The 19,957-nt window shown below is 44.6% G+C and overlaps 1 protein-coding gene across 12 annotated transcripts in view; it reads right to left on the bottom strand.

Moving 5' to 3' along the window:
• Positions 1–19,957, bottom strand: part of SGMS1 (sphingomyelin synthase 1) — an 84,939-nt gene that overhangs the window by 22,205 nt on the left and 42,777 nt on the right. For 6 of the 12 annotated variants that reach the window (XM_013097300.5, XM_072040274.1, XM_072040276.1 and 3 more), the window contains one exon: positions 10,392–10,483. The exons of 3 other annotated variants lie outside the window; for them this stretch is intronic. The gene's annotated coding sequence lies outside the window, so the exon portion shown is untranslated. Of the gene's footprint in view, positions 1–107; positions 242–9,774; positions 9,982–10,391; positions 10,484–19,801; positions 19,933–19,957 lie in introns of those variants that run through there. 3 more of the 12 variants (XM_072040279.1, XM_005017315.6, XM_005017312.6) reach the window with 3 other exon arrangements.

Below are 19,957 nucleotides of genomic sequence, written 5' to 3'. Positions count from 1 at the left end.
CAAGACTGTTACAAAAACACATCACCCATATGGTGCCCATATATAGGAATATACAAACATATATACACACACACTGCTCAATCACAGAGACATTTTTTCCTCCAAACCTGATGAACAGGGAAGCCTTGCTCTGTGCTTCTTCATAGCCCTAGATCTCCTCGCTCAACTTTATTCCTCCTCCTTCTTCTTTCTTCTGCTGTGAAGTAGTTATGGAAACCAGCAAACACTCACGAGAGGGTTTCACCTGACCAGCAATTTCATTATCTGAGCAGTTACTAAGCAGGGCTTTTGTTTTGGTACTACGGAAATCCTGTTTTGAGTGATGCAGGGGTGGAAAGGAGGGGGGTGGGGAGGGGGTAGGTCCTGGCTTTGGTTTAAGTTTTGAAGAATTATTTCAGACCAAAAAGTCTCCTTACAGCAATGAGTCAGGCAACGGGACCAGAATGCCAGCTGGTACCTGCAGGAACAGCTAGGGGCTTTCAAGCTGATTCAAATGTAGCTGTCATTTCGTGCTAACATGCCACAGTCCTGATGTCTGAATTCTGAAGTAAAGCCACACCTACAGTAGAAGTGGTATTAACTTTTTTTGAACAGCTGTAAAAGGAAACCTACCCCCTTCCAGCCCTGCCCCCCCACCCTGCATGCTTGTCGTTCTGTGCAAGGAAAAGGCAAAGAGCAGCCTCCCCAAATAGTGACTTTGCACAGGAAAAACAAAACAAATTATATTCAACATCTAAGAACTCAATTTTGCAACTCTGTTCTTGAGGAAAAGTGGTTTTGTACCATTCAGCCCTCTACCTGCAAAGGGGTACATGAAAATACCAGCAGGTTGTCACTGACACTCACACGTAGGTAAGCCTAGCTTACCAAAATCACAAAAACACTGCGATCCTTAATTCTTCAGCAAAGCCTTCTATAGCAGTACTTAAGCCACGTACTACCCCAGTCACTTCTATGCTACAGGAAAGCAAAGCCGCGACGGATCCCATGCCACGCACTGGACTCAAACCTGGCGTATGTGCAGGACAGAAGCAACCCAAAGTATTGCTGGATCCACACTCGGGCAGCAGCAGGCTCTGGCCCTCATCTCCGTAGCAGCTAAGCACACATCCATGTTACAGTGTGGGATCTGGGTCAGGCAGAGACAGGGCAGAGCTAGAAATAGAGCCCCATGTCCTCATGCAACCTCTGAGCTAACTCCATTGCTAAAACACACGAAACGATACTTGCCTTCCTCTTGCCATTATCCAAACCCCTTTTTGTTTATATAGGGGCAACAGAAGACCTTGGAGGGAAAACAGATAAAACACTAAAGAAGGCAGAAAAAGCATCATTTCCCCAGAAGGTACAGAAATGAGCAGAGCATGGAACAGGGCAGAAGGATGGAAATAAGAAGAAGGAAGAGATAAAATACTTGTGATGTGTTCTGCGTTTTGATTTGATTAACCAAGTTGAGGTGGTTTGGGTTGGCTTTTTTTTTTTTTGCCTACTTTGAATACCTGAAAGTAATTTATTGTTAGAGAGCCAGTTTTGCGGTGAGCCTCTGGGAATTCAAGTAGTTGCAAGAAAATAAAATAAAAATAAAATAAAATTTTAAAAAAGCACACCATACATCAGAAAGGGAGAAAGGGAAGTTTTGCCTAGGGAAACTCAGAACAGTCTTGTGACTGATGGCAATGTGCCTCTAAAATGCATACTCCAGCATCTTTTGTAAAATGAAAACCAGCAGAGAGTACAGCAGAAATATAGCCTCAGTCACTGAAGGCTTAAATCAACTGTCGTATCTATTAACATTTGGGTTTGTTATTGGACATGTACTAGACGGCATTCCAGACCACAACAGTTGCTTTCTCCAAACTGCCTTCCCCTGACTTGCCACTAACACAAAGAAAACTGAGTTTCTGTGCTTAGAAGCCAAGCCTAGAATAATATGTTTTTATATTCCATTAGAAATATATTTAATTTTAAATATAATACTTCTGAAGTCCAGCAGAACAAAACCAGATCAAAAAGACTCTAAGCCCCAAGAGCTGAAATAAAAATAGTACATCTTCATGCAAGCTGCTGTTGTCTGCGTTTCAGCTGTTACTATTCACAAGCCCACCCAAAAGGTACACCATCAACATAATGCATTTCCAATGCTGTTACCTTTGCAAAACAATTCTTGGGGTTGTCTTTATTAATTTAATTTCAGATAACACATACTAATCCCTGGTCTGAAAGAAAACAAAATATATTCAACATCATTTCTGGCATTTCCTAGCCTGATGTTTGGACACATGTTCCTTCTCTATCCAGTAATAATCTGTTCAGGGTTGCACCCACAGCAGATGATTAAATATGGAAGACGTCTCTGTAGGCAGAAGGAGAGGGAGACTGTTCTTTCTCAGCTGGCCAAGAACAACCAGAAACCTGGGAAAGGCTAGGAAAAAAAAGGCATTTTTATACCAGTAACTTGTTGGCAATCAAATCTTAATGATGGGAACTTGTCTTGCTAGAGCCAGACCTACTGTAAATTCAGAAAAACTGCCCTGGCATCTTCCTTTTGCAGTTAATGCTACGAGCAAGGAAAGTATCTCATAGCTCACTTGCCAAATTTCAGCCACATTCCTTACTGTCTTTGCTGCCAGTCACATCGATGCCAAATCTCCTGATCAGCCACTGTCTGCATTCGGCTTGATGGCAAAACCACATTCACGTTCATTCAGCAAACTCCAGTGCATCTGGAGAGATGCGTCCTCTCCCCGCCCAAGCTGGGCTGTGCACCATCTCTTCCCTCGAAAGCAAGGAGGAGTGCCAGGAAGGGAGAGCAGCTCACACCAGCTGTGTTCCCTGAGTTAAGTGTCCCTGGCTTAATTAAGTAAAATGCAGTTAAATGCAGGATTCTTGTTTGGTATTTCAGGACTGCTGCTGCTACCAAGCGTGACACGCTATGCAACAGATGGATACGTGAGACTTCACAAACCAGAGATATTCCTCCCCCATCGCTGCCAAGTGGCTTTCTCTCTGCATTGGACTCCAGATCTTAAGGCCATCAATTCTCAGCCATTCTCGGTTGCTCCCAGTAAGTCAGATAGCTTATCCTGCCACACCAGGGCACTGGGATGACCTTACTTAAGTCTTCTTTACAATTCAGCATCGAACCCAAAAAAACAAAACATGCAACCTTCCTCCCCAAAATGTTAAGCGTTCCTAACAACTTTAATTGTCACGTATTTTAAGAACACAAAACAATGCTTAAAGACACTTTTATCAGCACTGGCAGCAAGTGTGTGTGCTACAAGGTATCAGTCAAACAATTGCCAAGACAACCAACTTGAAAGTACTGAAGGAGGTTCAAAGTCCACAAAACACACACATTTTTTTTCAAATGAACTGTTCAGCATATTGTCAAAGTTACAAGCAACTCCAGTCACCAAAAATGAACACAGAGAGAGAAGGAAAAATAAGAAATTTGCATCTTGTTATCTAACTGTTTTGGAAATCATATTTCAACAGACTGAAAGCCTCAGAAGTAAGTTCCTCCTGCAGACACTGAATTACCTCTCTCTTTCCCCATCGCAGCACCACACTAGGGGTGTAAGAAACACGGCTGCATCACGTTTTCCTAATATCTTCACAGAGATGTCCATTGGCTACCCAGCAATTACAGTCGTGACCCCAAGGAGTGCCTCAGGCAGGGTGATCCTCATTCTCGAGATGGTCAGTCATACAATACCTCCCTCCTGCCACAGAAAGGATGGAAAGATCAGGTCCAGAGTGCTGTGATCGGCCACTAGCATGAGGGGGCACCCACTAGAGAACTTTGCTAACTAGGCTAAATGTTTTAAATTGAGCCAAAAGAAGGCAAACTGAGCTGCTGGCTATGAAGCCTATTGTAAAACCCTCAACAACCTGCCTCCTTTCATTAAATTGTGCATTTGGGGGGAAGAGTTAACATCTCGCAGCACAGCATTAGCCATAATGTCACTTTCATGATCCACTGCCACCTAAGTGCCTCCGGACTACATCACGGTGTACGTGCTTTACCAAGCTGGCAGCTGTAGCTCCCCGAGATTTGCTGTGCAGTGCTCTCCACCTGTGCACTGCTTGCAGTGAACAAATCCAACCACTTGGACAATTTCAGTTGGTTTAGAAACCGAAAAGCTGCATCCACCCTTGAAAAGGAGAACAAGACCTGCAAAACTACAGCAGCAAAAGAACAGCAGAAACCCAGGAAGACGAACCCAAATAACTGACAGTGAAGGAGACGAAAGGGAGGGAGAGGAGGAAGAATTTGTGGTCACACGGATGCCATAGCTTTCTGCAGGCAGACGGGTGAGGCTCAGATTAGCAAGGTGTTAACAAAAGCAAGGCAGTAACACCAGCAAGGTGCAGCCCAAAAACAGAGGAATGAGGGGATAGAAATAAAAATAGAGGAAAAGAGGGGATGCTCCCCTCTCCCAGGCAGGTCGGTGCCTACTGCAAAGCTGCAGCTCCGCTGACTTGTGGGAAAGGAAGGGAGATGGCAAGTAAAGAGGGGTACAGTTGGAAACAGCCTCAGCAACAAAGATCAATAGCAGAGGAGATAAAGCAGCAGCCGTGTTGGAGAGAGCAATGCTCCTTCAGCAGCAAGATGCAAAAGGCTGAGTGGAATAAGCCCCTCCCTCGGGTGAACAATCGGAGGATGCGCTCAGTAGAGATGTCCAACAGCATCCGACGGCATTTTAAAAAGAGGTCATTAAAAAAATAATCTCCCATGCAGAAAGGTGATGAAAATTCACAAGCAGTCCTCTGGCGCTGCCAGTGCTTCTCATGTACGGCTTGTACAGACCTTTCAAAAGCTGATCAGGCTACTAATGAAAAAAATGTACTGCTTTGGAAGTGATAAGATCAGGTACTGTAAAGTCTTCATACCAAGAGATATTAAACCATCAGTAATTTGCATCTGGGGTTTGTTCAAGGGTTGGTGGTTATGTTTTTTTTTTTGGTTTGGGTGGTTTTTATGGGGGTGAGGGTGGAGCTGCACTTGTGAAGATTGCACAGAACGTAAATGCATACAAAATTTGCTTTTAAAAGCAAGTATATTATTATCTATCCTTAGGCACTCCAAAACCTCCACTGGCTCCAAAAATACCTACATTCACAAACACTTCATGTGGGCAAGAGGATGAAAGTATCACAGCATAAATCCTGATGAAATATGCATGCCAACCCAAGTTGTACCACAACAGCATTGAAAAAAAAGAAAAAAAAAGTCTTATTACAGGTTTTATTTCACATCACCAGTGAAACAATGCAGGCACTTGTTTTAATTTGATTCTGAGAAAAAACAGTGCCAATCTGAATCATTCCTTGGCAGCCAAATGACAAAATCCTGGCAGCATCTCAGAGTCAGAGTACAGGGTAACACCGACAAACGCAGGATGGTACCTCTGGGCTCACCATTCAACGCATCGGCGCACAGTTGCTCACAGCAATGGCCCAAGAATAAAACACCATCTTCCACTGAGTACAGGTGAACAGCAAACATAACAGACGGCACGTGAACCACACCAGTTAATTCGCAGCACGGGCACGCAACTGATCTTGTCTCACGTGTAGGATTTGCCATGCACAGCACCATGCGAGTCAAGAGTTAAGGGCAACCACTGATCCCGGGCCAGGAAAGCCAGCGGCTACAGCAGACCAGGAGGATATCGCACTCTGTCTGTCTCAGATGGATTTCTTGCCCTGCCCAGAGGGCACAACGAGATCTACAGGAGATGGGTTGTGAAGAGAAGCTCTAAAGGCTCTCCTTGTTTTCTGGATCAGTAATGAGGAAGGATAATGTTTAGAAAGCATTAAGCAGTAAAGATCCTGGGAAAATGTGGCATGACTAGCATGGAGGAGAGCACAGTCAAATAGAGCACAGCGCCAGGACAAAATCAGGAAACTTGTATTTCACTGCTTCAATAAAAGTCTGGTTTTGCCAAGTAACCAACTTCCTTCTGTTCTTCGTTAAGTAAGTTATGAAGAGCAGGCAAAGACATAAAATATAAATGGCTACACTTACACAAGTAGTAGGCACTGGTATTGTAGGTGCTGCGCAGATCATTGATGACAACGGGACTTACGTCCCCTAACAGAGGGCACAAACCTCGGGGTCAGTTAGCGGGTAAGGGAGTTTTATCCTAACAACTGTTGCATTTGGATTCACCTTCATGATCCACACTGAAAGAGATACACAAGATATTGCAGAAATCTCCCTGCTTCAGTTACTATTCAAAGGCACGGCAGCTTTAAAACTACGGGTGGCTGGCATCTCCCAGATCTCTCATGAAAACTAACTGCATCTCTACTTAGAAACAGCCTTTCACCTTCAAAGTTAAAACATGGGCTAACAGTGTTTTCAGATCTTCTTTTTACCACTCCCTATTTGCAAAGCAGACTTTGAGGTGGCTTTTAACTGGCAGCCAGACAAAGGAGTTCGGGATGAAGACTATGCTAAGCTGTAGGAGCAGCTTCTCTGGGACAGGACACAATGTACAAAGATCCAAGCCAGCAGCGTGCAAGTCTTTAAGGGATCCCATGCTACTCTTTCCCTCCATACAGGGCTATAAAGAACAGCGGGGCCCTGCTGCAGCTCCAGAAATAGCAGGCCTGCCCAAAGCATGGGGAAAACCCCAAGCCACACAATCAGCCTGTGGCTGCCTCCTCCCTCATTATTCACAGGCTCAACAGAACTGAAAGTCATCTTCATACCCTAAGAGATTTCTGAGTATGTGTTTTCATATGGAGTGCCAAAAAAAAAAAAAGAAAAAAGAAAACCCCAACTTTTGCTTACCTACTTTGAATGGGACTTCTAAACAGGAACTCCTCCTATTCCAAAACATGCTTCAAAGCTTTACATAGAGTCAGATTTTTTGGTACAGACCCGTGGTTCATCAGAAGAGCAAACTGTACTGCATTACAGTGGAATCTAACAAAATCAGGAAGACAGTATCCATCCCAAAATGAGCCCTAAACAAAGCGTGTACTCATGCCCACGGAAGATTTTCCCTAATTTTTCTTTGAATCAACAGTAGCATCCACTCATTCTTCCCTTCTTTCCCCTTCCTCTGCAGCTTGTTTCAGACCTAGGTGTCATTACCTCCCCAAGCGAGCAGCCCACGCTCCAGATTAAAGGTCAATAGGCTTGTGAGAAATAAGAGAGGATGATAAAACTAGGGCAATGCAGAACCATCACCTAAGAGAAGAGGCAGAATATCTTAGACAACTTTGTGACCAACAGTAAAAACAGCCCAGGCCCACAATTCTCAGCCAACACCACCAGCCACCTCCTCCTTCCCACCGTTCAAGGGTTTTCAAAAGAAGGAGAACCAACCTGAAAGCATCCTGAGCACTGTAAATAAATTATGTCCCTGTTCATCAATTAGCTCAGACTGCATTGAAGTGAAAGCCACAGCAGGCTCTGTAATCACTCAGCATAAACTCCTCTGACATCACTCCTGCACTGATGGTTTAATTATGCCCACGAAGACTGTTACAGAACATTAAACATCAACAAAAGTCTAAGCCTGTGTTACTTTTTTTCACATATAAATCTAATTCTGAGTGGATTTAGTTTCAAGTAACCTGGAATTATTGGATCAGTTCTTTTCCCACCTTTCCCTCACCAGTAGAAAAAAAGCAGGCTACTGCACACCCAGAAAGTGTTTGCAAATAGTCCCTTTGCTAAAGGGTCAGACTTTTATTACACGGGGAGCTATATTTTTTTCAATTAAATATATTTATGGTTTGGGAGAGGGTTGTTTATGTAAGCTTAGTAGCTCAGAAAGCAGAACAGGGGCAACGTGTTCTCTTGTGCTGTGAGGAATTACTCTACCCTCCCTGGAAAAGCTTTTTCATTTAACTAAAATCCAGTCCCTTGCAAAGAGTTGGAGCTTCAAAAAGCATAAGCTGTGCAAGGAGAACCATAAAAACAAAGAAACTAATGCAGCTGAAAGTTGCTTTGAGTTCTCGTTTTGAATTTGCAAGATTATTTCCTCTTCAGGGCTTACCAGGACCAGAGACACCCGCATCATCTGAAGCAGCCCCCCGTTCTTGTGTTAGTACAGTTGCAGAGGGAAAGTTTCTTGAGGCTTGCCCAAGTCAGATCTTTGCTATTCTAACCTAAATACTGTACAAACACATGCAGAGGGCTGAACAATGCCATGAAATTGCTAAGGATTTAGGCAGGGTGTGACTAGTTTGGGGACAAGCCAATGTCCCCGAAGAAAAGCACATGTCTGGGATTAAAAGGAAAAAAAAACAAAAAACAATTGAAAACACAGGAGTTAGAAATTATTAAAAAAAAAAAAAGGAAGATTAAGAAATTGAAATCAAAGAGGCACCAAAACTAACTAGCTGGTGTGATCTTCCTAGTAAATCCTCCTCATCTGGACTGCTTAATACCACCAATCCCAAAGCTTTCTTGCTATAAATAAACTGGGTTTAACTGAGTTAAACCTCCCAGTTTTTAAAAATTAACTAACTATAACAACATCAGCATCGTTACCGATAGAAAAATTGTTTGCCTGCTAAAGGGATCTTTCCAATTTACAAGAAAAAAAAAATATTGTATGTATTGCTAGAACCAAGTAATTTTTACTGCTGGTTATGAGAAGCCGCCCACTATCAAGGGAGAAAGCATCCTTAATCATTTTGAAGTTTAACTGATAATAACTAAACACTTGTCTCTAGAACTCACCTAGAGGCTTAAAGAGTAACTTCAGTTCTTAAAATTCACTTTTGAACACAGAACTGCAATTTGACTCAATACAGAATTTCATTATGCTCCAGAGAAAGGCTTTTGTCTACTGCCATATGTAAAAGGCCTCCTGAAAAGAGTAAGTGCTATTTTTCTTCAAGTCATTTGCCCAGGCAAAGTGCTATGTTACAGGTTTTCTGGTCTAAATATTACATAGCTAAGTATTACCTAGTTATGCTGAAATAAATGCTGGTTTTTGCCCATGTCACGTGCAGGGAGCACTTGATGCAGCACACTTGCTGAACCAAGCACCTGAAATGCCCCCGAATATCTCCTTAATTTGGCACATCACAGGGCATTTCATGGGTTATTAAGACCTGGCTGGGAGTGCTACAACAGCAGGAACTCTGCTGAACCAAAGAGCATCTTGAGAAATCACACTATTTTCGAGACCAACACAGACTAAAACAAAGAAGCAACTAACAACAACAAAAACACACACCAAAAAAAGCATCAGAAAACAAACTTTCTAGAAAAGAAAACTGTTAGACTGGCTTTTGTCCCTGGTTCAGGGAAGGCAGTGCAAAATATATCCAGACAAAGTTACGAGAACCAGAGATAACTGCAAGGACTAGTAATAAACAAAGAGTGAAGAGCTGCCGACGTAATGGCTGCTTCCTAAAAAGCACGCAACCTACAACACACAATATATTTGCCATGGGATAGTCTGCTGATTAGCTTCCACCCAACACTTCACATAACTAATGCAAAATAAAGGCTCTTAAAAGTATGATACCAAGCAAAGCACATTTAGTAAACGATAGTAAAGCCCCAGCACTTTTCATGTGTTTTAAAAACTACTCAGATAAACCAAATCCCCCTCCGTGAACTATCGGAACACGAAAACTTCAAACAGCAAAGTAAGTCTCTTTAAGACTTTGCTCTTAATTTACATCAGCTACTCTGACTGAGCTGGGCCCCAGCTCGAAGCAGCAGCATGCACCCTGTAGCTCTGATTTTACACCACGCTGACATTACCAATGCAAAGCATTCAAGCTGCTCACCTGAACTCAGGTTACCTGTTCCAGCAGAGCTAAACAATCCTTCTCTTGCAGGCAACCAGATTCCCCCCCCCCCTCCACACACACACACACACCCTCCTCTGTTGTGCTTGTGTGATTGCATGGTGGAAAACGCCTTTTTTCCTGGCTGGGTTTGCTGCTGGGCGAGGCAGCTCAGCAGGCTCACTGCGCAGTCACACAAGCAGAAGCAAGCCCTTTCGGTGGCAGCAGTGAGTTGTTGGAGCAGCTCGGCTCTACATTACATACATGTATGTTGAAACCATAGCTCAAGTTTCCTAACCTTCCTATTTTTAACCGGAGTCATTTCCCCCAGCCTCTCCGCCATGCGGGCAGCTGCAGAGAGCATCTGGAGACAACTGAGCACTCCACCAGGGCAGTTTTCCTGGCAAACTTTTACTATGGCCCTGCAGCAAGCACACAAGGGGCTGTGGATATGCTCCTCAAGTGCTGCCCCAGAACACACAGCTCAAGATAGCAGAAACCGGGCTTTCTTCCTTTCCCGTCTTCCAGGTCCCGTGTCCAAGACAGCTGTTACTGAACACAGTAACTGAGTGTGACTGAATAACACTGAGTAACTGAGTGTTACTGAGTATGGCTACCTGCTTATCCAAAGGACTTATCCAAGCACTCTCCTGGCCTCCTGCTGCAGCTCACATAAACCAGATGAAATCCCGATGGGCGCCTCTTGTCCCTAAAAGTCAAAGGAGAAAGGTTCGTGTATTAATTCAGGGGTGCTGGAGACTCACTTGGCGGGGGGACACGTGAACGTGTGGCAAAGAGGAGGGCGAGGAAGTTTTCTCCTTTGTGAAGCAGCTCCTAAGGCAGCCACAGTCCCAACAAGGAGGTAACCCTAGGTTTGAATTTATCTCCTCCTCCAAGCAGCTGGTATTACACACAACACACACAAACTGTGACTCCTGAGTTCTCCCCTCACGTGGTGGGACAGCTTTAAAAAAACCTGCTTTAGAAGGACAGCGTGCAGCCACCCTATAAAGCTAGCCAAGCAAAAAGGCACTTTCCTGTGCAGCAAGAGCAGTTTTGAACCTTCGTAGCTGATGGCAAGCCAGGATACAGAGCACAGGCTGCGCAAAGCTTTTAGCCATGTGGAACAGCATGGAGCAGGCTTTTTGCTTTGGGTTGCTTTTAAATGTGTTTTGGTAGCAGGGGGCCATAAGGGTGGTTTCTGTGAGAAGGATCTAGAAGCTGCCCCATGTTTGGGAAGGGCCCCATTGTTTTCCAGAGCTGACCCAATAAGCGATGTTGTTTTGTGCCTCTGTGAGAGCATATTTAAGACAGGGAAAAAAAAGCTGCGCCACACAGCAGCTGGGAGAGTGAGAGGAGGGAGGAACGGCCTTGCAGGCACCAAGGTCAGTGCAGAAGGAGGGGGAGAGGTGCTCCAGGCGCCGGAGCAGAAGTCCCCTGCGGCCTGTGGTGAGGCCCATGGTGAAGCAGAATGTCCCCCTGCAGCCCATGGAGTACCACGGTGGAGCAGAGTTCCACGCTGCAGCCCGTGGAGGAGACCACGGTGGAGCAGGTGGCCCTGCACCGATGGAGGCTGCTGCCTGTGGAAGACCCCTGCCGGAGCAGATTCCGGGCTGGACCTGTAGCCCGTGGAGAGGAGACCACACAGGAGCAGGTGACCTGGCAGGAGCTGCTGCCCGTGGGGGAGCCAGGTTGGAGCAGTTTTCTCCTGAGGGATGGACCCCGTGGTACGGACCCATATCTGGAGCAGCTCTGGAAGAGCTGCTGCCTGTGGGAAGCCCACGCCGGATCAGTTCGTCAAGGACTGCATCCCGTGGGTGGGACCCCACAGCACAGGGGACGAGAGTGACCGAGAAGGAGCGGCAGAGAAGAAGTGCTGTAGACTGACCATAACCCCCATTCCCCCATTCCCCTGCGCTGCGGAGGTGGAAGAGGGTGGATGGGGGGGGAGGTGCTTTTGGCTTCTTTCCTTTGTTTCTCACTTCTCTAGCTTGTTAGTAATAGGCAATAAATCTTACTATCTCCTTATGCCGAGTCTGTTTTGCCCGTTACAATAATTACTGATTATTCTTGTGATTTTCTCGTCCTTATCTCAACCTTTGAGCCCTTTTCACATATTTTCTCCCCATTCCCCTTTGAGGAGGGGGAGTGAGAGAGCGGCTGTGGTGGAGCTCGGCTGCCCACTCGAGCAGAACCACGACAAAGTGAGGCCCAGGTTTCTGAGCTGGGCTTTGAGAAGTCTTATTAGGGCCAGGTGGAGAAAAGTGGAAATCTCCTTGTACAACCAGACTGATCCTTGGCACGAGAGAGCTAGGTTGTGAGTTCAACACCCGGAAGGGACGCAGCTTGGGGAGCGTGAGGAAAAACTCCCATGTCGATGCAGGGAGCTCAGAGCTTAGTTGTGAGCTTGCAGTTCTGCTTTTGAATGCAGGCAACGAGAGCAGATTAAGTCCTTCCTGAACTAAACCCTCTTTCTTTCGTTCTAGCAGCTGCAAACATCATAAAGGAGGCTACTTTTACTCTCCTCCACGTAATGTGTTTTCATATGTTACATACTGCCAATACTTCAAGTTATTTGATCAAAATAAGCTTACTGGAAATGCCATCAACCAGATTTAAAGCAAATGCAGACAAAACTCAATAGATAAGTAGTAACAAATGTGTTGAAGAAATCTTTCTTAAATGCCTGCAAAAGAGAAGTCAGACAAGACTGTGGTGTGGAGTTAAGCATGGCAAGGCACAGCATCTTCACAGCTCAAAGTAACATGCTCAAATCACAGTCCACCTGGTTTCCAGGAAACAAAGCCACTCGTCAAATCAGCCGATCAGCCATTAGCCCATTTAAAATTAAACTTCATTAATGAGTTACAGTACTTACGGGCAGCTGAGTAATGCCACTGTGGCAGAAGCTGATTGGATTCATCAGCTGCCGTGCAGCTGCTCTTGCCAGAGGGGAGAAACCCTGCCATGAGCACAGCAGCCCACTTCCAGGCCGGTGGGTTCAAGAACCTGTTCCCCACTACCCACAACAGCAACAGGCACAGAGCACTTGGCTGTTTGTGGATAACCACGCATCTTTGATACCGTTTGCTGCAAAACTCCTCGTGGCCTCAAGCTATTTCAACAAACAGGGAGTGAAACACTGATTTCTCTCTACGCCCAAACCTACAGAGCGCTAATTTCTTGCTCAGGGGCCTTAAAAGCATTGCCCACCTATGGCTCTCACAGCACAACTGCAGTGGATGAACTAATCTGACTGAGAAGCCTGGAATGCTGTGGTTCCACCCCCCACCCCGTCTCCCTCTCCTGGTATCAGCTTGAGATGCTCCCACAGGCTGGATTCTGCATGCAGAGGGGAGGAGGTTTCTCTCCCATACTTAACTCCACAGCACCAGTACAAAAGACATGCCAGCAAGCAACCCACAAGCTAAATAAAGAACTGCAAATAACTTCGCTTACCTCCTGGAAAAGGGAATTCTAGGGATCTGAAACCTCTTCAGCAGTGTTTACTGGAACCTTTTGTTAATGATTCACTTGACAGTGCTTTAAGCTGGTATTTGGTAAGACCATGTTTTGTCATCACCTGCCTTCCTGCCTCAGTCTGCACAACCAGATCAACCCCACAAATGAAGTAGGCACAGCGTCACTTGAGATTTTTAACAGAAAAGAGTGCCTCAGAACTTGCTTATTCCATCCTAGCTTAAAAGGTACAGTATATATGTCTGTATGTGTGTGTGTGTGTATATATGCACACCAAAAAAAAAATCAATGCCTGGAGTAGCTGTTCAGTGTGTAAACACGTTTATACACACACAGATGAACCACTTTAATCTGTAAGCTTTCTAATAGGTGTTTTAGTTTCTTTCTCAAAAGCCAAGCTTAAAGAAAAACATTCAATTCATCACTATAAACATATTAGAAAGCTTACAGATTAAAGCTCTCCATCCAAAAGAGGTTTGAGATGAGAAGGGGCGGTTGTATCAGAAACATGAATAGGATCATCCACCACGGAAAGGCTCGGTATCCATTTAAGACACAGCTTATGGACTGCTGGCTGACAGGTAGCATGAAACCTGCCCTCCTCCGTGCTGCCACCACGCTCCACTCACGGCTCCCCAGCAGCAGGAGCACCACAGGCGTCTGGGCTGCCATGGGGAGCCCCACACCGCCTCACCTCCAAGTCATTTTGCTAAAGACCCAAGAAATTCCTCTGCCAACTCAAAGGAGTCAGCGCTGGGAGGAAGGATTCCTTTCCCAATATATAAATACCAGATGTTAAGCCCTACCCTTAAAAAAAATAAAAGCTCCTACTACTTTGTTAAAGCAAAGCAACCAGAAACCCACAGCCCATCAGTTCTTTTCCCTAACAAATGCTACAATGCCTTCACCATCAGCTCCTATAAAGCCCACAGGTTTGTCACTAATCTTCAGACTCCAGCGAGGAAAGGGACTGCGAGAAGGTTCTGGTGAAGGACTCTGAACGTCAACCTACATTTTCAAAAAGGCATCAGGATGCCTTGCTTCCAGGAGTCCTTTAGTAATTTAGTACCAAAGCACTCCACAGATCCATCTGCCCAACCTCGTCCCACTTCCTTAGAGGGATTCTGAGTGGAATTACCTGCAGGCTTCTTAGATCAAACCCTATCAGCACCAGTTCTGTAAATTTTCTCCCACTGAGCATACATGAGACGAATCCAAGGAGTAATTAGAAGACACAGTCCAGGCCACGTTGTCTAAGTGACACCCATGTCTACCTTGGGCCGATACACACCTAATGGGACAGAGGCCAACGTAATAAATCACTTTTAACAAAAAATGTGCTCATATTTGACAAAAATGCTCTTTATTATTCCTGTAGATCCTATCTGTGCATGTTTAATTTTCCTGGCAGCCCACAACTGTACGGGTTCAGAGACCTGAGGGCACACAGCAAAGCCAGCCCTGTTTTCCCATGAATGAGGTGGGGCCAGAGGGAAAAGAGAGGACAGTTTGGTGAGTATTACAAGTAATTAAAAGTGAGCTTTGGGAACACCTTTTATACATGTTTAATCCTTACACATTTAAATAGTGTATGTGTCCAGGCAGATACAGCTTAATACCACGTGCAGCCCTAAACAAATAAAAAGAAATACACTTAACTTTTCCAAAGTACTTACAAAGGGGGTGGGGAGTGCTTTTATTATTTTTTCTTTTTCTTTTCCCCTCTCCTATACACTTTGGCCAGGACATATTTAGGCAAAGGACTAAAACAGAGGACAGCCTGAAGTAGTTGCACCATTTTCCTTCTATAGGACTACACATCTGTGAGTAATGTTTTCAGTTAAAGCAGCTGTTGCTCTGCTTCACCTCTACCTTCCCACACTGTGCTTCAAGACGGGGACAATGATCACTATAAAAATGCCTGAAGATAGATAGCCACAGAGGATGGGGCTACTTGCTTCTTTTCTAATCAGCACGCAACATGTGTTACAGAATGCTTGATTTGAGGTTGATTGCTGACACTTCAAAGAAATAATTACTACCAAGCCCTTCCTTGGCCCGAAAGGTTATATCTGCCCAAGTCTTAAAAGCAAAAAGTCAGAGTAAAATCATATTGATGTGGGATGAGCATGCTGATGACCACCACACCACTTGAAATACAAGGGATCTGCAAGCTTACAGAGGTGTGACATTCATCATCATGGAGTTACCTCCAGCTGGGCTGAAGGGAACAAAAAGCAGAGCTGTAATAATGCTTTTGTGCAAAAAGAGGAAAGGAAGACTGAGTAGCCTAAGCCAGAGATGAGAAGAGAAACAAACCCAAAACCTAAAAAAAAGCAACTGAAAAAAATGAAGTAGCTTTACCTGCTCACACCTCTGGAGGAAGGTAAGTCATAGAACAGGCAACAGTTTTTAAAGCAAAGCATTCCTCTCCCCTTAAATTGCTAAACAGCACTCCTTCCAAAGCAGAGCTTTCATGAAGGAGCTACACTCTTGCCTTTTCAGGAAGCGTTTTACATGGCCCAGCATGATGGCACATTTCTTGCTGGCTACCAATGGCTGATACCAGCACAATGCAAAAGCTGGTGTGAGTTCAAAGCCTGATTCCTTATTTCTAGGATCAACACCTACCAAAGGTCACATTCAGATCACTACACTTGAACAATATAAATCCCTACATTCACCACACATACTCCACAGAGAAAGTATCCCAAAAACCTTTTAAGCATTCTTCCCCCCTCGAGTAATCTGATTCTGGTCACTGATGCAACATATCAGCAAAAACATGCCATATGACCATTAAAAGAAAACAAACAGCTCTGTTTGCTTCAAAACACTTTTAAAAGCGAGCCCTCACGTTATTGTTGAATGCACTGTTTTAATGATTTGGGACATAAAGCCCATTCACTTCAAGACAAAGCTTTTTGCTTTTAACTACTGTGTGACTAGGTGCTTATTTGAAATGAAGTACCAACTACTGCACTGAATTACTGTTTGCTATGAGAACCAAATCCCCTCCTTCATTCAGCATTTAGTATCACGATATGCTGAACAACCTACACCACTTTAAAATTGGTGTTTATTACTCCACTTCAACACTTTCACCTTCAAATGAAGTGACCTAGTTTATAGTAAACTCACTGTGCAATCCGTAACACAGATCTCTCCAGAATCGCTGTGAATGCAACAAGTCTTGTGTCCTCAACCTTATTACTTCTTCTAGCTCCGAGCTGTTTTTTAAACCACTTTTCCTACACTGAAATGCCTTTGTAAAGAAAATACAGAGTTGAGGATGTTGGTAAGTTTTTAACAGCTTTGACGGATGATCTTTCAGCACATTTGCTTTATGACCCAGAAATGAAGCACATTAATAAGGTCAAATCCTCATCTCTGGAAGCAATCTGTTCTGGCCATCAGTTATCCACCCTTCTGAGGGTTTTCAACCAGTGGATGTGTGTATTTCTGTTTGATATAATGTGATCTTAAACAGGTCTGTAAAAAAAAAAAAGTGTAGCGGACAAAAAAAATAAATAAACTGAGTAGTAAAGATGATATAGAGGAAAACCCAAGACTATTTCTTCTGTATTAAGGCAATAACAGCCATTACTCCTTCTGTATGCAAAGCAGCTGGGTGGACATTTGCTTTTGAAACTGAAGAAATCTCATTAAATTTACCTTAATGGGGTTCTGATATACATTACAAGCGTTACTAAATACTTAATAGAATTTTAAGTCAACTTTTTAAACTAACTTCCCGAAATGCTGGGTTAAGTATTTAGGTGTATCAGCCACCAAGGGTGTTCCTGGAATTCTCACCAGCTCCAAACCCTCATCAGCTCCAGCAACTGAGTTTCCAGAGAGGAACACTGTGTCATTCGTGTGACTCACAGAGCAACGTCCGGAGGAAAACACATTTCTGTTTAGTGTTTAAAAAAAAAAAAAAAAAAAAAAAAAAAGCCTCTACCTGCTTTTAGGCCAAACCATGATACCCAAACAAGAAATCTTTCCTCCAAAGGAGCTAATTTCAGCCTCCTTGAATACGTGTGCAAGAGCAAAGGTTTATTTTAAATCCCTAGCAAAAACAATGATTACACGCTGCCTGCCAGCAATCCCGAGTCATCTGAAAACTCAGCTGAAAGCCTCCTCTGCTGCTCCTCTTTCAGAAGTGCATTAGGAAATATGTCACGCTTTTGTATTTTAACACGTGACTGTACTTTGACCCTACACCAGTTTTGCAACCTCCTAACGCTGTGGCTGACCGATCTGTTCCGGGCAGCTCCCAGCTCACCCCCTGCACCCAGCCCTGCACACAGTCACGGGACTCCAATGAATTGCGACAGCTCTGAGAAATCACAAGTGCCCCAGCACCCTGTGTGCTCCCTGTGCCTGCCAGCTGTAAAAAGGTTTGCAGAAACACCAACAGGATCTGCATGATCCCAGAGGAGGTCCTCCAGGAGATAAGACCTTTCACTGCAGATGAAGCCAGTGCATTGTCCCAGCTGTGCAAACAGCCTGGATCTCGCTCAAGCCTCATCTAACTGGAAGCATCTTTGTGGACACGTTCATCCCATGTGAAACGCCACGGTCGCATGTTAGACCGTCAGTGAAACACCTTTATTTTCTGAGGTGGCTCTGCCATTAGGCACTGGAACGGTGTGGTGGAGTGCAACTCCCAGAGCCGCTTTGGAAGGCGAGCCAAGCAAGCCGAGGTGGCACAGCGTGCTCCTGCCATCCGCCTTCACATCAGAGGTGCATGAAGAGGCACCTGGCTCAACGCAAGTTTCAGTAAAGTGACACAGGACAAGCTGTTCTTTTCAAACTCCCCACTGCAACCAGCATTTTTCACGTGGCAGGCAGTTTTCCACACGTGGCTCTGTCCCACATCCAGCTGGGATGTTCCCTGCCTATAGAGTGCCACTCCTTTTCCCTATCCACTTACTCTGTTCTTCTCAGAAGTATCATTATCCAGGTGTGTCCAAATCCTTTGGCTAAGGACGTCATCACCTAAGCACATTAAGTTGGTTGTAGCTCTTCTAAAACCAAACTTTCAACCCAAGGGCCTATGCTTATACATGTAGGCATGCCAACTTTTGTGTGCCTAAACCAGAAGAGCATTTCTTCACCAAATAACCGTTACAGGACACGGACAGATCTTTCCACAAAGAGTTCATTCTTTTGTTATTTACCCTACATCTTGCTACAACAGCGCTGGTTTTGTACACCAGTAGTCTGGCAGATAGCGGGTGCTCTGACTTCTTTAAAGCCTTGGACAGAGCAAGTATATACTGCTTGCCTGCTTCAAAACGTGGCATGTAACAATGAATGTCAGCTGCTGCTGCCATCCAAGGGAGCAATAAGGAGCCTTTCAGAAAAACACCCTCACTGATCTGATGCAAGGCTGGCTGAATATAGCAAGTCACTAATTTATTATGTATAAACAGAGACAACGTGTCCATACTTGGGCTTACGCAGAGTGTCGCAAGGCAAATGATTTTCCTTTCAGAAAATAAAGGAGTTCATACTGAAAGCACATTTCATTAATGCACAGAACGACCAGATTGTCAGCCTGCCACCCAGCAATCTCTTTTTTATAGCGGTGAGATTTGAAACAGTACTAATGCTGATCTCCATGCAAAGAAGGAGCAGAGAAAGAGAGGAATATTTCATTTCTTCCCATTTCTTCTGTTCTTCAGCAGCAGAACTTCACTCTTCTGCAAATACCAACTTCACTCTCTGCAGATGCTATTTCTTGCCATTCAGAGGAGTTTATTATTAACCTAGAAAACCCAAATGGACTTTCCAGTACCAGTGAAATTTGCATCTTAAAACAAAACAAAACAAAAAAGGCAAGAGTTAATGGGTGACTGCATTTTGTGCCAGAGGTCAATGACAGGGCTTCTGGGTGTGGAAAGGGCTTTTTTTCCTGTCAATGATAAACCAGCTCAGTCTCACATCCTGAGTATTGTTTGCATACCGTTAAGAGCTTCACTGAACACAAACCAGAGAGAAATCCAACTCCTTGCCCTGCGATGTATTTTTGAGGCACATCACTGGGGTGATTAAACTCTCCCAAACACACAACTTGGACCTGCTGTTCATGCAGCAAGCATCTCCTCTCTCATGCCCAGGCAGCAGAACGTGAAGGCCACACACCCCACTCAGAGACTCTGAAGATGACACAGCCAGATGCCTCCAGCTCTGTTTTTTTTTTTCCTCCAGTAAAACCAAAACTAAACATTCACAGGTTAAACTGCACTGACTCAGACATACCCGCCTATCCAATGACTTATTAATAAGCATGAGGTGGATTAATACTGCAAAGCAGGACTTCAGTTATCCACTTCCTCCATCCCAAGGGCAAATGGAATAACACAACAGAAGCCGTAAGGAGCTGTAACATGGCACACTGTTACATACCCAGTATTCTGTGTCGTGGAGCAGGCATTAGCAGAGCTTCACAGATGGACAAGCTGTGTGGTGCCATCACCCTAGGCATGGCCTCTTCACACAGCTTCTCCCCAGCACGCTGCAAGTGCCAAAAGCTTACCTGGGTTCGAAGGATGATCAGATGAATGCAGATCAATGAAGACGAAAATACAATGCTCAGCAAGCCTGAGTCATTAATCACAGAAGGTTGAAAGAGCTTATTAGAGAGGTGTGCTTCTGGCCCTTTATGCTCCTCCCCAGAAAGGGCAAGCTCAGT

This window comes from Anas platyrhynchos, chromosome 6 (genome assembly GCF_047663525.1).
Source record: "Anas platyrhynchos isolate ZD024472 breed Pekin duck chromosome 6, IASCAAS_PekinDuck_T2T, whole genome shotgun sequence".
Lineage (NCBI taxonomy): Eukaryota > Metazoa > Chordata > Aves > Anseriformes > Anatidae > Anas > Anas platyrhynchos.
The sequence above is the reverse complement of the archived record's forward strand: the minus strand, read 5'-3'. Positions and strand labels throughout refer to the sequence as shown.